Source organism: Urocitellus parryii, chromosome 2 (genome assembly GCF_045843805.1).
Source record: "Urocitellus parryii isolate mUroPar1 chromosome 2, mUroPar1.hap1, whole genome shotgun sequence".
Classification (NCBI taxonomy): Eukaryota; Metazoa; Chordata; class Mammalia; order Rodentia; family Sciuridae; genus Urocitellus; species Urocitellus parryii.
In genome coordinates, this window is record NC_135532.1 from 152,054,955 (window position 1) to 152,072,456 (window position 17,502).

Consider the following 17,502-nt stretch of genomic DNA (forward strand, 5'->3'; position numbering starts at 1 on the left):
TAAATGTTTTCTCCCTCCTCCATTTACTGAACCACCCTGTATTACAGTACTAGCTAGCAAAAGCATGCTCTGTCTAAACTGTGATCTACACGGATAGAGATATTGTGATCACAGGAAACAGTTCAGAGATTCTCAACAGCATGAAGCAGGTGCCCCCCACTCACCAGGCTGGGGAAAAGGGAGAAGGAGGTGCTTTGAGAGCATAGGATTGAGGTGTCCTAGGAAAGGGTGGATCCAAGGCAGGGCCAGCTTGGAAATGCAGAGGACATGTCGCATTGCTGAGTTGTCCCTCAAGACCCAGAGGGTAATGAAAAATACCAACGTTTCTCCCTCCCTCACTCTTCAATCCCCAATCAATGTTACATAGTTCCAAAACCAATAGAAAGCCCGATAAGATAGTGGCTTTAGAAATCAAGCCAGAAGGAGTCAGGTCTTTTCTCACCAGAGCTCACCTGAAAAATACCAAAGGACAAGAATGAACATGAGAAGAAACAATAATAAAATCTACACAGGTTTAAGGACTGGGTTTAACACTGTAAGGAAATAGAAGGCAAATAACCTATTAGACAAATAAAAGAGATTACTAGCATACCACTTTTATTTCATGTCACTTTATTACACTTTGCAGATATACTTTCATTTAGAAATTAAAGTTTGTGGCAGTTCTGAGTGGACATACAGTGGCACAATTTTCCTAACAGCTCTGTTGATTGTTAGCATTTTTTAGCAATAAATTATTTTTAAATCAAGGTGTATACGTTGTTTTTTATACATGCTATTTTTTGCATATTTAATAGGTTGCAGTAGAGTGTAAACCTAAATTCTATATGCACAGGTGACTTGATTTATTGCAATCTTTACTGTATTACTTTGGTCTGGACTAAACTTGAAATGTCTCTATAGTAAGTCTGTATTACTTCACCTAAAATATGAATTGTTTGAATATAAGAAAGACTAACACAACCATAGAAAAATTAAGACAAAGAATTCATAAGAAAACTTCACAGAAATGACTTATCTATGTGTAAACAGAAGTTAAAAATCCTTAAAACCAAACACATGAATATTTACAATAGTAATTAATATAAGATAGATATTATTAAGTAATATGCTGTCATTAACTTTTTAATTAGAGAAATAAGAGAAAATAATATATATGCATATATAAAATATATGAATTTTTTACTTAAAAATGATTTTAAAAATTATGAAAATTTGAAAGTACTATAAGTTTAAAAATGAGAGTAAGAATACCCTAAAATCTTATTATCCAGCTAAAACACTAGTATTTTTATGTTCATATATAGCATGTAGATGAAAATATGAGAATAATAGAAATGTTCATATATCTATTGATAATAACTTGAATGATCTTTTATTCATTTATGTGAGAAATTGTGCTAACATTCAATATGCATCAAGGACAAATTTTTAATGACTATGATAGTCAATTTTATATACACATTAAAAGTGATGGATTTCTATAGTTAGAAATTTAAGTCTCTTTTAATACATAAGTATTATAAGCAATATTGTCATAATTTATACAATAGTTTTAAAAATGCATTAAAACATTTATTTTCAAATAAGCAATATTTAAAAGAAGGATAGAACTCTCTTGGAAAATCTGAAAGAAAATTGTACTCATGGTCTTGGATGAGTGATTGGTTTTGTTTTGGGTAAAGATTTTGTAATATATTTCAAAAATCTTAAAAATAATCTACCTCCTGGAGATAGAAAGTTATTTTTAACTACCTTACAGAAAATATGGGTTTAAAATTTAAATATATAAGATTTTTTATTTCATTAACATTGAAATATGGAATTAAGACATAAATATGATATTGATTAGAATAGCATTAGAAAAATGTCATTTTCATAAATTCAAGTTTAGAATTATGTAAAATTTTGACACAATTTTATGCTTATATACTCTATAGCACATGAACTAAAATATGTGTATGTGAATGTCAACATACATTTAGTCATTTTAGTATGTTGTGGATTTGCATAAGATAACATTCTATTGTGATCTTATTTACTAACAGAATTCTTTATCTATTTCTTCGAAATATTCATAACTTTTTCCTTATTGATGAATCATACCATAAATTATTTAGATCTTATTGAGGAAGATTGATAAATCATACAATAGTCTAGCAGCTAAATTGTGAAGAAGTCTTGAATCATCCAATGGTTAGGAATAAGCATGAAAAATGACTAAATGCCAAGACATTTTTTAAAAAAAATCTCAGAATATTACTTGTAGTTTGAAACAGAAGTTTTGAAATAGCTCACTCTCAACCTAATCCTTGATTTTTCACCACTCAATGATTTTTGAACAGTTAACCTTGTGAGAATATTGTGAAAATAAAAGAAGGCATTCTGAAATCTATATACATAGTCAAGAAAAAAGTAAAGCTCTGAACAAACCTTTAATTATTTCCCTGCTTGCTCTCTTTGTGGCTATGTGGCTTCAGGAGAATAATGCCATATTTCAAGCTTGTGCTTGAAATAAATCACATGCTTAAAAAATTTTTTTGTCCTTTGTACAATTTTGTATATTGTGTGATTAAAAATTTTTAACAAAAATAACATTGTGTTGATGATAAAATGAAGAATATTTAATGCATTTTTCAAAAAGTGATAAATATGACTTTTCTCTTTCTCCTACCTTTTAATAATTTCCATTTCTTTTCTGAATCTGTTTTGTTGATATTATGTCATTTATTTTTCTTCCTAAATAAGCCCTGAACCTTTCTAATCCTCAACAGGTTCTGACCAGTTTTTCAAAACCATTTCTGAACATTTTAGATTTCAGTTGTCTTTATTAAACTTAATTATTAATGCCTGTAACACATCTTCATGTACAATGTTGCATGTAATTTTCTGAGCATGTGTATACATGCATGCATAAAATTTCTAACAATAATATGTAACAAAGCAAAATATAGTGTAAGAGTGAATCAGCTGTCAAATGTAACATGATGCCAAAGTTGAAAAGGTCCTTTGCTCATTTGAAGAATGGAAGGCCAAATCCTAGGCAGTGAAACATATTCATTATCTCTGTACTGTAAAGAAAAGAGAATTTCAATCCAAAACAAGGCTGCTATGATTTTTATTCTCTAATATCTAGTAAATTAATTCACTTAAAATGAAGAGGCTTTCTTTTAGTATCAAGTGATAAGAAGAAATCAGTATAAGGTAGTTATGAATTTCAGGAATGCATATTACATTTTCACATGATTCACAAGGCTCATTGGTAATTTCATTAAAAGTAAAACTTTCATAGGATATGTACCAATCACTGTAAGTAAGTTTTCATCATCCATAGACTGATTTAAAACTGGTTGTCCTTCCTTTTTTTTTCCATCCAAGTACAATCAACTTAAAATAGAAACTGAAGAGAAAGAAAGTATAATGGATTCAAGTACATGTCAAATCTACAATTTCTTTATAAAAAAATAATGAACACAATCCAAGGCACTTCAAATCTTATTTCCTCCAGAAAGAGAGTATAATCAGAGTGTAATGAGCATTGAAATTAATAAATTAAAAATAAATGTCCATAAGAGAAAAAAATGTATTTCAATCAGACAGTAATTATGTTTTCAACATTGTAAATTAATTCCCCAAATGAATATCTTTCAGTGTACCCAATCTATTTTCCATTTCATCTTTTTTTATTTAAAGCTCAGTGTTTCTAACTTGGCTAAACCATCAGATTATTAAAAAGTAAAACAAGAAGTCTTCACTCATATACCCTTTGACATCCTATCATCTCTTGAAACCTCTCACCAATTTTTAATACTGAAAGATAGTTATAATGCACACTTTTTTATATTTAAAGCTCAGTGTTCCTAACTTGGCTAAACCACCACATAATTCTCACATTTAAAACTAAAACATTTTTGTTTTGGAAGATAAAGTTATTTTTTATAAAATCATTACCCATGAAATTATGTGGGGGTTTATTTTTTTCTAACTACCAACTATTACTGAATCAAATTTTAGAACTTGGTTACCTTAATTTTCCATTTTCTCTACAAATACTAAAATTATAATATTCTCATAAAAATATGAATTTTTGTTCAAATCATAGATCAGAATAGAGGGGGAGAGGTCTTGCATATAAATTTATAAATCTAAAGAATTTTTTACATTGATTTTTAAAAGATTCTGTTACTGGATATAAATATATACTGGAAAGGCAGATGGATCATAACTAAAAATTATTATTATTTCAAATATTTATTTTTCAGTTATAGGGGGACACATTATCTTTATTTTATTTTTATGTAGTGCTGAAGATCAAACCCAGGATCTTAAACATGGTAGGCGAGTGCTCTACTTCTGAGTCACAACAACAACCCCTAAAAATTATTTTTAATAATCAACAAAGTTTAAATTAACTTGTTTTATTTATTTTTGGTTTTGTTTTCAGAAAGTCTTGAGAATATAAGCCTGCTGTATAAAATTATGGAATCTAGAATTGGCTAGAGAGAGAGGTTCAAGTGTGGAATGATTTCTATTTGATTTTCAAAAGGACACAGAGGTTGATAACATTTAGTCTTGTCCTCATAAGACTTTCATTTTCTCTATTTACACTCTACCAAAATCAATCTGTATGTGATCATTCTTTTGTGTTTGGTTATTGTCAAATATTTGCAATGAAAGTCGATAATAGCAAAATTATAAAGTTTTTTATTCTTTGAACTAAAAATCTCAGGATCCAAATAGTAAGTGAATAATTTCCCTCCTAGATACTTTCAACTTACATTTTAAATGCATGAAAGTTCTCCAGGTACTTGGAATTGTCTATTTCCACCGCCCCTTTTCACTAGCAGTTTGAAATTATAATGGAAGAATATGATGAAAATGCAATATCTCAGGATAAGAGAGGAGCTGGCCAGAATATCTGGTCTCTGTCCTTGTCTGTTCCAGAATAGGATGTCCTTCATGGTTTTATCTTGACATGTGTAAAAGCTCCAACTGTACAACCCAGGGATTGCTGCTTTTCTGAGTCACTTAGTGGCAGTGCAAATTGGGGACACCTGAAGATAAGACTTGATTATCCCTGGGTAGGTTTCCTGAGCCTTGGAAGACCGACACACAATGAATCCCAGGCTTTGCTTGTCTCTTGCTCCCTGTCTATAAATGATAAACTCCCTTCATTGGAGTTGTTCTGTGTGGGGTTGCTTCTTTATCCCTGGACTCAGGCCAAATTAGTAATTTGTGCGTAGTGAACTGCTTCACACAAAAAACTATCAAGAACTCTAGAGGGTCTGGTGATTTTTCCTGCTCATAAAACAACATGTTAGCAGATCACATTTTCACATAATACTGGCAGAAGACATGAGGCCAGTGGGCCAGGGACAGAGGGCTCCCATTACTGTGGCACAGTTGGCATTATGAACTTTGTGTTTATACATGATCTTTTTGCCCCCACACATTACGTGGTGTCATCTGGAACAGTTTGGTGATTGCTACATACATACTGGATTTGCATCACAATTAAAGATTAAATTTAAGGAACCACCAGTATGAACAGAGGGTCCAAACATACCTGCCATTTGCACTAGAAACAGACATTATCTCTATTTTCCTGGATCACAAACAAATCTGCCCTTCATTCCTTCTATCCCTTGAGGGAAATGTGGAGTGTATGTTCCAAGACGGCATGATAGCTAAACACCCTGAAATTGATACTGTAGAACAAAATCTGTCAATGTTTCTCTCAATCTGTCAATGGGATCAGGAAAGTCATATTGTTTGCTCTGTCACAAGTTATGTAGCCCTGGCCCTGATTCAGAAATCTCTTGACTTCTTCCAGAATTTGTATGAGACAAACTTGCTAACTTGTAAGTAAGATAAAATCAGACCCTTCAAATTATTGTTAAATTCTTATCTACATAAAAAATTTTTAATTGATAGAAATATTTACATATAAAAATCTAATTGCACTAACCATTCAGAAAATTAAATGTATTTTGGAAGGAAAAATTATTTATTATTGATCTCATCAGGTCTTTATATAAAAAAAAGGTGATGAATAAGTAAAACTTGCTTTTCTCTCTTTCTTTCTGTCTTTCTCTGAAGAATCAATGAAAGAGAATGCTTGCTTTTTTTAAAAAAAATTATCTTTCCTTTAGGACTATATGAGTTTGACAAATTTGTTTTTAATTTCAGTCCAAAGTTTGCTGAATCTACACATTCCTTTGAGATATCAATCTTTTTGACAAGCAGATTTGTTCAACTTGGTCAAATACTCACTATGTCTTAGTAGACAATTGATAATATCACTGTCTCACATATTAACATAAATTCTAGTTGATCTAAAGCATTTTGAAGAAATTTCCAATTTCTCTAAAATCTATTTGTCTTCATTAACAAAGAGACATCTTGGCACCTATTTTTTAGAGAACTAATAAATGATCAATTGAAAGTACTTTTCAAATATAGATGCTCTGAGTTTTCTAATATGGTTATTCTTCATTTGAGAATAATCAAGAAGTACCTGAATGATTGACATTTGCATTTTTTTGTTTTAATTTCTTTTACCAGCTTAATAACTATTCTGTTAAACTATGATGGAGCTGGGTAAAGTAGTTCATGCCATAATCCCAGCAACTTGGGAGCCTGAGGTAGAAGAATTGAAAGTTCAAGTCCAGTCTTAGAAATTAGTGAGTCCCTCAGCAACTTAGTGGAAAATTTAACATACTGTCTCTTAAATTATGCATAAAATGGAAAGTGTACTCTATAGTCTAGCTACAATTTCAAAATCTGTGGTGATTTAGATCATGACCATATTATACTTAGATTCTCAATAATCTTCCGGTCCCAGATTAAACATTTTGTTCAACATGGTTAAATATGAAATAGTGGTTCCAAGATAATACTATGGCATCAATGAAATGATAGTTTGTATTAATGTGTGATCATTGATAGAAACACAGAAATTCAACAACTGTAAACTAGAGGAAATACAGAAATGCAACAACTGTGAACTAGAGGAAAAAGCTGTACCTCAATATACACTAACATATTTTTTTAGCAGAGAAGCTATGTTGTTCAACCACTACATACAGAGAAATTTTAGAAGTTGCACTATTTGAGGAGATATAGAAAAAAAATATAGTTAAACATTTCTTCAACTGTTTTAGGTAAACTTTCAAGCACAAGAGAGCAATAACAAGTCTGACTCTATTTTAAAATTTTTTAACTAGTATAGATCAGAACTTTGGGGTCAAGGAATGTGAATGAAAAGACAGTGTGAAGGAGAAGAAAAATGCTGTTTCGTAAAAGGAGTGGTGTTTTTTAGAAAATCCATGAAGCACTATGAAATAAAGATATAAGATGAATTTTATGAAGGTTTTGGGTTGAATCTGATGAATTTATAATACCCCCACGAGGTCACGTGACAGGTAATGCAGGGATGTTCAGAGGTGAAATGAATGGATCTTGAGGACTATTATTTCCTCAGTGGATTAATCCATTTGATGGATTAATCATTCCAATGGAATACCAGGAGGTGGTAAAAATTATAAGCAGGTATAGAATGTTGAAAGAAGTAGGTCACTGGGAACATGGCCTTGTTAGACCATATCTTTCCTTGTTTCCTTCCTGTTTTATTCTCTGCTTCCTGGCTGTCATAAGCTTAAAGCTTTCCACCTTGATGTTCTGCCTCACTCTCAAGCCCAGAGAAATAAAACTGGCCAAGAGAGACCTCTGAAATCATGAGCCAAGATTAACCTTTCCTTCTCTAAGCTGTTCTAATAAGGTATTTCGGTCCCCTTGACAAATAACTAACTAACACAAAGGTGAACCTATAAAAACTTAAATGTAGGGACACTCTTCACATTGTCCTCTCTATCGAGATCTCCCTTAACACAATCTACACTGCTTTATCATGGTATTCCATATTTTATGGCTGATAAACTATATCATGATTACCCATGCTTTATTCCTTCTGCCCATTCCTTTTGCTAGGTGATATTGTTTCTCTCATGCTGCAAAGGGAGAAAACTCTGCTCCATTGCTTGGATAGGGTCTATTAGGGTGACTTTCTTTTGACCATGCAACATTTTGACCAAGGTTCACAGCATGACTAAAGAACCAGGGTGAGTATGTATATGTGATATCTTATATTTGGGGCTTTATATATTGATGTTCTCCTATGAGAAGAAAATGATTCAACTTCCTAGTGTCTTGGATCAAGGAAACTTAGCAAAATAGAATGAATCTTGACTCAATTTGCAGCTTAGAATTGAAAACACTAAACTCTACTGATGTTTAAACTTGATCTATCCTACCAGAAAATAGTTAAAGATAAGAGAGTTAGAACAGTTAAAGAAATATCTCCACTCATATTTTCCCTAGGAAATGGCGTACTGTAAAGAATACTCTTCTCAATCTGAAACAGATAATTCAGGGACGCTCCACCTTGTTTTGCTATTACCAGGCACTCCAAAGCTGTATGTTTTGCCTCAAAGACAATCTCAGTTCCTGAGATGATCACATTTTATTCAACATTTTCTCCTTTGTCAAAGCCCTTAAACTTTGATCCACCTTCTGCTTGAGCTTGTATATAACCTCTTCTTAATTGTATCTCTTGGTCACATGGAAAAAATATTCCTTAATCAATTGTACAAACATGCCACCTACTTCACAATACTCTCTCATGTCTGATTCATTCTACTATGTTCCCTATTCCCATCCCCCCTTCACTTCATTTCCCTTTGTCTAATCCAATGAATTTATTTTCTTCACCTACTTAACCTCCCTTGTTGTGGGTTAGCATGCACATATCAGAGAGAAAATTTGGCCTTTGATATTTTGGGACTGGATTATTTTACTTAGCATGGAACTCTCCAGTTCCATCCATTTACAGGCAAATTCTACAATTACATCATTTTTTATGGATGAGTAATATTCCATTGTGTACCTGTATCACCTTTTCTTTTTCTATTCATCTATTAAGGACATCTAGGCTGTTCCATAGTTTAGCTATTGTGAGTTGGGCTGCTATAAACATTGATGTGGCTGTGTCACTGTAGTATGCTTATTTTAAGTCCTTTGAGTATAAACCGAGGAGTGGGATCCCTGGGCCAAATGGTGGTTCCATTCCAAGTTCTCTGAGGAAATTCCATACTGCTTTCCATAGTGGCTGTACCAATTTGCAGTTCCACCAGAAATGTATGAATAAGCCTTTTTCCCCCACATCCATGTCAATTTATTTTTACTTATGTTCTTCACAAACACCACCTTTCTAACTGGAATGAGGCATAATTTCAGTGTAGTTTTAATTTGCATTTCTCTTATTGCTAGAAATGTTGAACATTTTTTTTCATATTTTTTGACCATTCATATTTCTTCTTCTGTGAAGTGTCTGTTCAGTTCCTTTGCCAATTTATTGATTGGCTTATTTGCTTTTTAATGTGAAATTTTTTCCATTTTTTGTATGTCCAGGGCATTTATTCTGTATCCGAGGTGCAGGTGGCAAAGGATTTTCTCCCATTCTCTGTAGGCTCTTTGTTCACATTCTTGTTCCCTTTGCTTTTTAGTTTGATTCCATTCTATTTATTGATTCTTGATTTATGTCTTGTACTTTAGGAGTCTTGTTGAGGAAGTTGGTTCTTGAGCTGACATGATAAAGAGTTGGGCCTATTTTCTTCTAGTAGGTACAGGGTCTGTGGTCTAATGCCTAGGTCCTTGATCAACTTTCAGATGAATTTTCATGCAGGGTGAGAGACAGGGTTTTAATTACATTTTGCTACATAGGGATTTACAGTTTTCCCAATACCAATTGTTGAAGAGCTTATCTTTTCTCCAATTATATTAACTGTGCCTTTGTCTAGTATGAGTTCACCCTATTTATGTGGGTATGTGTCTGTGTCTTCCATTCCATTGGCCTTCCTGTCTGTTTTTGTGCCAATATTATGTCATTTTTGTTACAATAGATCTGTAGTATAACTTAATGCCTACTATTATGATGCTTTCTGTATCACTTTTCTCGCTCAGGATTGCTCTGGATATTATGGGCCGCTTATTTTTCCAAATGAATTTTAGGACTGCTTTTTTTTTTCTATTCCTATGAAGAACATCATTGGAATTTTAATAGGAACTCCATTAAATCTGTATTGCACTTTTGGTAGTATGGGCATTTTGACATTATTAATTCTGCCTGTCCAAGAATATGAGAGATACTTCATTTTCTAAGGTCTTCAAATTATTTTTTTAGTGTTTTGTAATTTTCATTGTAGAAGTCTTTCACCTCTTAGGTTAATCCTCAAGTATTTTATTTATTTTTTTTTATTTTTGTGTCTATTGTGAATGGAATAGTTTTCCTGATTTCTTTTTCAGCTGATTTGTCAATGTATAGGAAAGCAATTGATTATGAATTTAATCTTGTATCCTGCTACTTTGCTGAATTTATTTAAGAGTTCTAGAAGTTTTCTGATGGAGTTTTTGGTCTTCCAAATAGAGAACCATGTTTTCAGCAAATATAGTTTGAACTCTTCTTTTCCTATTTGTATCTCTTTAATTTCTTTCTTTAATTGCTCTAGCTAGGGTTTAGTGGATGGAATATATTGAATATAAGTGGTAACATAGGAGATCCCTGTCTTGTTCTGGTTTTTAGAGGGAATGTTTTCAATTTTTTCTCCATTTAGAATGATGTTGGCCTTAGGTTTAGCATGCATTCCTTTTACAGTATTGAGTTATGTTTCTATTATCCCTATTTTTTCTAATTTTTTGAGCATGAATTTTGCCAAATTATTTTTCTACTCTTGATATAATATGTGGTTCTTGTTTGTAAATTTACTGATGTGATGAATTGTACTTATTGGTTTCCATATGTTAAACCAAACTTACATCCCTGGAATGAACCATACTTGGTCATGGTGCACTATGTTTTTATATGTTTTTGTATGTGATTTGTCAGTATTTTATTAAGAACTTTTGCACTTATGTTAATCATGGATATTGGTTTGGATTTTTTTTTCTTGATGTGTCTTTATCTGGTTTTGGTTTCAGGGAGAAACTAGCTTCATAGAATTGAGTTTGGAAGTGTTACCTCCTTTTCCATTTCATGGAATAATTTGAAGAGGATGGGTGTTTGTTAGTTATTCATTGAAGGTCTGGAGAACTTGGCTGAGAATCCATCTGGTCCTGGGCTTTACTTTATTGGTAGAAGGCGTCTTCAATGTCACTACTTGAAATTGATCTGTTTAAATGTTATGTGTCCTCCTGATTCAATCTGAGTAGGTCATTTATCTCTGGAAATTTGTTGATATCTTTATGATTTTCTATTTTATTAGAGTATAGATTTTCAAAGTAGTTTCTGATTATTGTCTTTATTTCAGTAGTGTCCATGATGATATTACCTTTTTCATCACAAATTTTAGTTATTTGGGTGTTCTTTTTCTTCATTTGCTTGGCTTATGATTAAATATATAGTGCCATGGGTAACTCTTACCTCTTTCTCTTCTTTGAATGACTACATGCTTTACCATTATGGAACTCATTCAGTTCATTATCCTATAAAATGGTATTGTTTTTTCTAAAGGTGATTTACATATATAGTGGATATTTAGGAAATTCAGAAACTTTCAACTAAGACCTTTTTTACCTCCATCAATTACATTCTTCTTTCTTCCTTTTTTTCTTTTAATTCTACAATATTCTTTTTAGTTCTCAAGTTCTTTGATCTGTTGCACTTTAGTGCTTCTAAATTCCTTTATCCCTCTGGCTACCTTTGCCATACCTTTCCTTTCTCATTCCAGCCCCTGAAATCTATATAGTTTCTCTAGGAAAATCTGTATAATTTCAGAATCTTCTCACCCAAGTGGGTTTTTAAGGGGCTAAAGTATTCCTAAAACAATCACTTGAGACTGAAAAGGCTAACTGGATGGAAGTTGGATACTTAGATTCAGACAGGCTCTGAATACACCTAGGAGACCATTTGGTCTCCCCTTAATCCTTTTCCTGAAATCAAGAGTCTATAGCCTCCAACAGGGTAAAAGGAAATTTTAATCAGCTCTCAAATATTGGTGGAAATGCTATTAAGTAGGTAATTTCAATATGTTCCATCATCTATAAATAAAGTTCAGGTAAAAATGTAAAGGTGAACATATATTTTTTTTAAAAAATGCTTAATATCATTAGCCATCATAGAAATGCAAATGTAAAAACCAGGAGATACCATATCCTCAAGTTAGAATGGCTATTATAAAAAAAAAATAAGGAATACTGTTGAGAATGTGGAGAAATGGAACTATTATTCACTGTTGGTGGTAATGTAAATTAGTACAACCATTATGGAAAATATTATGCAGTTTCATCAAAAAATAAACAAAAATAGCATAGCTGTATTATATGATCCAGCTATTCCACTTCTGGGTTTATAGCCAAAGTAAATTAAATTAACATACCAAAGGGTACATGGATGCTCATATTTATTGTGGCACCATTCACAATCGCTAAGATGTAGAATCAGCCTAGTTGTCCATCAACAAATGAATGGCTGGAGAAAAAGGCGGTAGAGTTCAACCACAAAGAAAATAAAAATCCTGCCATTTTTTAGTAAAATGAATTTAACAGGAGACATTACATTAAATAAAATAAGCCAGACACAGAAAGACAAGTATCACATGTTCTCTCTCATGTGTGGAAGCTTAAAAAATAGCCCTGTGTGTTTAATAGCAATTACTATGAATTATAAAGGTAGAAAAAAAACAGATTGGGTTTTTATCATTGCATACTCTATCCATGTGTGGAAGTATAACTATGAAATCCACTAATATATACAATTAATACATGTAAACAATTTGTTTTAAATATAAAGTTGAGTCAAGGGCAAAAGACATCTCTTTTAAGGGAACTGTAGTGTTGAAATTTTAAAATGAAAGTAAGTAATTCCCAATTTTATCTGTTTCTTTCTTTCTTTTTTTCCCCATGTATGCCTTATTCTCTTCACCTCTAGCTGGAATTGGCAAGTTAGATTTTAAGATCCCTTTATGAAGCTCTATTCTGATTGTATAGAGTTTAATAAAAACATATAAATTCAATATTCCTACAATTCCTATAATTAAGGACTTAACTTCCTTCTAGTTCTTGCTTAAGTCAGTGTTTCAACACATGCATGCCTAGTACTTACTCTAACTTACACAACCCCAGCAAGATAATCTTTTCTTATGACATTTTAAAATATCATACTATTTATACATATAATTATATTTATAAAAATACTTGCTATGTATTTTTACTTTTTTTTAAATCGCCAAATTAAACCTCCATGAGGTTGGGGAACAAGTTTACCCATGACCAATCATATAATACTTTACTAGTTAATGCATTAATGTACCAATCTACTTTGTGAAAGATGATATAATTTTATTATATTGATAATATTTTTATTATGAAATAATTTTATAAATATATTATTATTATTATTATTATTATTATTATTTACATTTTCAAATAAGGCACATGTAGCCTGAGGATTTGGAATCTAAGACCAAAATAAATAAATTATCTAAATTTACCTTAACAATAATGTAAGCCATTTACTTAAAAGTAAGAAAAATGCTTAATTTCTATCTTTGCAAAGTTTGACAAGTAAAATGACAATAAAATAGAACATTTGCAGTTCAGAGCACTCAGTATGACTGTAGATGTAGGAATAATATCTTCCCAGTTATATCTTTGATGATAGTGGTTGAAACCTGCAAGTCTTTTATCATTATAACATGTAAGGGTTCCAAAAATCAATTATTGAAAAAAATATTATTTCCTAAAGTAGATTTTAAAGCCATAGATTGGATTTGATTGCTTCTCTCCATTAGTAATTCAAAATTTAATGATGATCATTCTCATCTGATGAGCTTCTGATAGAATTGTCAGTTTTTCTCTGAGAAAGAATTTTTTCTTTCTGTGATGACAGAACAGTCATTGTTGGACTGTTGAGATTGCAAAGAAAAAAAAGCTGTGATCTTGATTACAGATCAGGTATTTTTTGGCAAATGAATTCAAATCTTTTAATTACTGTTGATAAACAGGAAACTGAAATGTTATAATAGGTGCATTTGTTTATATGCCTTATTATGTTTTATAAAACTGCAGTTTTGATGTCACTTCTTAATCTCTGATAAAAGTAATAACTGATTCATACCTGTCAGAAGATTAATTAGATAAAGAATAAATTAACTAGATAAAGAATTAGAATTTAATGGCCCTAAAGAAACAACAAAAATATGCTGTTTTATTTATTAGTAGTAATCAATAAGTTAAATTAATTTTAGATACCAGCTATTATGATATGTATAAAGAATATTTTCTTGGGGCTGGGGATGTGGTTCAAGCAGTAGCTCGCTCGCCTGATATGCACAGGGCACTGGGTTCGATCCTCAACACCATATAAAAATAAAATAAAGATATTGTGTCCACCTAAAAAAATTTAAAAATAAATATTAAAAAAGAATATTTTCTTAATTAAAAAACAATTCTTTATTATTTTCAAGAATTTTCTTAAATAACAACGTATTGACTCAAAAAAGTTTAGATCAAGTGTCTTTATCTCTTTCCCCATAACACTTTTGATTTATTTTTTTATCTCTGTTATTAATCTCTTAGCCTACTAATAAGAATGTAAAAATTTACATATAGTAAAATTTATCTATTTAAATTTTCAATTTAAATTGCTATGAACTCAATACAAATATCTTGAAACTTCTGTAGGAACATAAATGGAAGTTATAATTATTGATAGTTTAAATCTACATTACATAATATAGTTAATGGCATGTTTATTTGACCCAGTTAAAATACTGTTTTTTCCTTTTAAACAAACAACCCATTGAAATAGAGAGGAAGAAAAGAAAGCAGAGATGACAGAAATGTGCATCTCATTTAAAATCTGTTTTAAACATGTTAATAATCTTAGTAAGTTCCAGGTTATAAAATTTGATATTTTTATTTTATAATTTTATATTTGATATTTGATTTGTCTACTCGTTATAAAATATAAATTATTTCAGTATTTTTAAATACAGATAACATTTTACAGAAGAGAAAAGTAAAACATAGTGGGGATAAGTAATTTTTGTGAAGTGACACTACTCTTAAGTAGCAGTACCAATATTTGAACAAAAACAATCTGGCTCCAGAATGCATATTCTTAAACATTACTTTATACTATCTGTCATTAATTCATGACATTAATAAAATTATGGAAAAAAAATTTCTGTATTTGAGAAAAATATCCTATTGACTAAAAATGTAAATATTTTCTTAAACGAAATTTCATGAATTTACAACTGTTTAGGAAACCATAGTCATTTTTCACTGTTTTAGTTTGCTTTGTATTGCTATAGCAAAATTCCTGAAGCTGGGTAACTTAAAAATAACAGAAACTTATTTTTCACAGTTTTGCATTGAGGAACATTCAAGAACAATGTGCCAGCTGATTAGTTGTCTGGTTACAATTCGGGATGTGCTTCCAGGATTGTACCTTGCATTCTGCTTCCTTGGAAGTGTCAAGATTGTGTATCCTCATATGGAAGAGGCAAAGGGCAAAAAGACCAATGTCCTTCTGTCCTGACCTTTTAGAAGAGCTCCTAATTCAATTTGTGGACATGGAGCCATAGCTCTCTTGCCTTAATCAACTATCAAAACTCCTCTTTATACCATTGTTTTGGAGGCTAAATTGCAACATGAATTTTGGAGAGGACAAAAATATGCAAACCGCTGAAGTCACCTTCACTTTTTCATTCACTGAAGCTTGACTAAAGAATTTTAAAATTCTAACAAGAAGTCAGCTAGACCAGTGATACTTCTGACTTTGATTTTGAATCTTTGGGTGACATAAGCCTAGCACATAACCATTGATTTAACCAGAATTCAGCTATGAAATAATTTTCACTATTTAAAATTCTCTAAAGTATAATACCATAAAATTCTCTTCTTCTCTAATGACATTAGGATATCTTTATCACCACAGTGAGGCTAATACGACATGCTCAGAAATATGATGAAACCTACTTCAGATAACTAGTGCCCATATTTTCTGGTTAATATTTCCTGGATTAGTACCTCATATTTGAACATCTCATTTCTAAGAATTTCCAAAAACATAAATTTTAGTTTTTCCAGAGGAGAACATTATTTTCCTATATTCTTCTTTTCTATCTTTTAATTTAGAGTGTTTTGTAAAAGGTTTTCATCATTATTGTCTTATATCCATTCAAATATTATACTTTAACCATTAAGACCTTTAAGATTAGGTGGTAAAATCCTATTATAGCCCAACATACATAGTATTCTAATTAAATAAAATAAAGGGAGATTTTAAAGACTGGATTGACAAACTTTCCCAGAAAGTATCTGCATGGCTATAAAAGATTTTACATTCTCCTGCATATTTTTGTCTAAATATGATAGAGATGAATTATCCCTGACTAGACAGGGATAATTCTGACTATACACTTGATTCACTGGCAGTAAATGATATACTTTATGTGAATATTTATTTAAATGCTACAGAGAAAATCTTAAGACAGAAGAAGTTTATTTGTTATTTCTACGAAAGCTTTCTCTTCCAATTAGTAAACCATGAATTGTTTACTAATTCTGAGGTTTCTAATCTTTTAATTTGGTGTTAAGTTGGTACTGAGGAATTAGGCCAAGTAACTGAGTCAAGCTCCAGTAACCCATGCTCATTGTCTTCATTTAAAACCTGGGAGTTTATCATAGTAACTACCATCCCGTGACAGCATGAAACTTCTAACTATAAACAAAGGGTCTCATCAGAAGTGTGAATAGAAAAAAAAAAAAAAAACGTGAATCCAGCACCTGTACTGACGAGGTTCTGAGTTATCAACTTGGTTATGTAGTTTTTATTAAAAAGATATATACTGGGGCTGGAGATGTGGCTCAAGCGGTCGCGCTCGTCTGGCATGAGCGGGGTGCTGGGTTCATCCTCAGCACCACATAAAAAAAGTAAAAAATAAAAAATAAAGTTGCTGTGTCCACTGAAAACTAAAAAAAGTAAATATTAAAAAATTCTCTCTCTCTCTCTCACCCTGTCTCTTTAAAAAGAAAGATATATACTCTGCTCACTTAAGCAGCACACATACTAATATTGAAACAATACAGAGAAGATTAGCATGGCGCCTATGCAAGGATAACCTGCAAATTGGTGAAGTGTTCCATATTTTTTTAGAAAAGATATATACTACTATATAATGTATTATTCACATCAAAATGCCTAAGGTAAATATTATTTACCGCATATGCCCTAAAAACAGGTATGCTGGTTTTTATTATAGAAATTGAAGCTGTAAAATTACACAAACTATTGTTTATATCCTTATGAGGTATTTGTCTTCAGCTAATGCCAATTTCTTCCAAATATTTTCTCCTCCATATAGTAAGAATCACCAAGCCCCTCCTTCCTTATAGTCATTCAGTAGTAAGTGTTAACTCAAAGCCCTAAATTAGGCTGGC

General features: G+C 31.4%; 1 non-coding gene across 1 annotated transcript; it reads left to right on the forward strand.

The window, feature by feature from the left end:
• Nucleotides 1-17,107: 17,107 nt before the first annotated feature.
• On the forward strand, nt 17,108-17,214 carry LOC113193172 (U6 spliceosomal RNA). Its single transcript, XR_003302111.1, has one exon. It is a non-coding gene; the product is annotated as a U6 spliceosomal RNA (small nuclear RNA).
• Nucleotides 17,215-17,502: the final 288 nt, after the last annotated feature.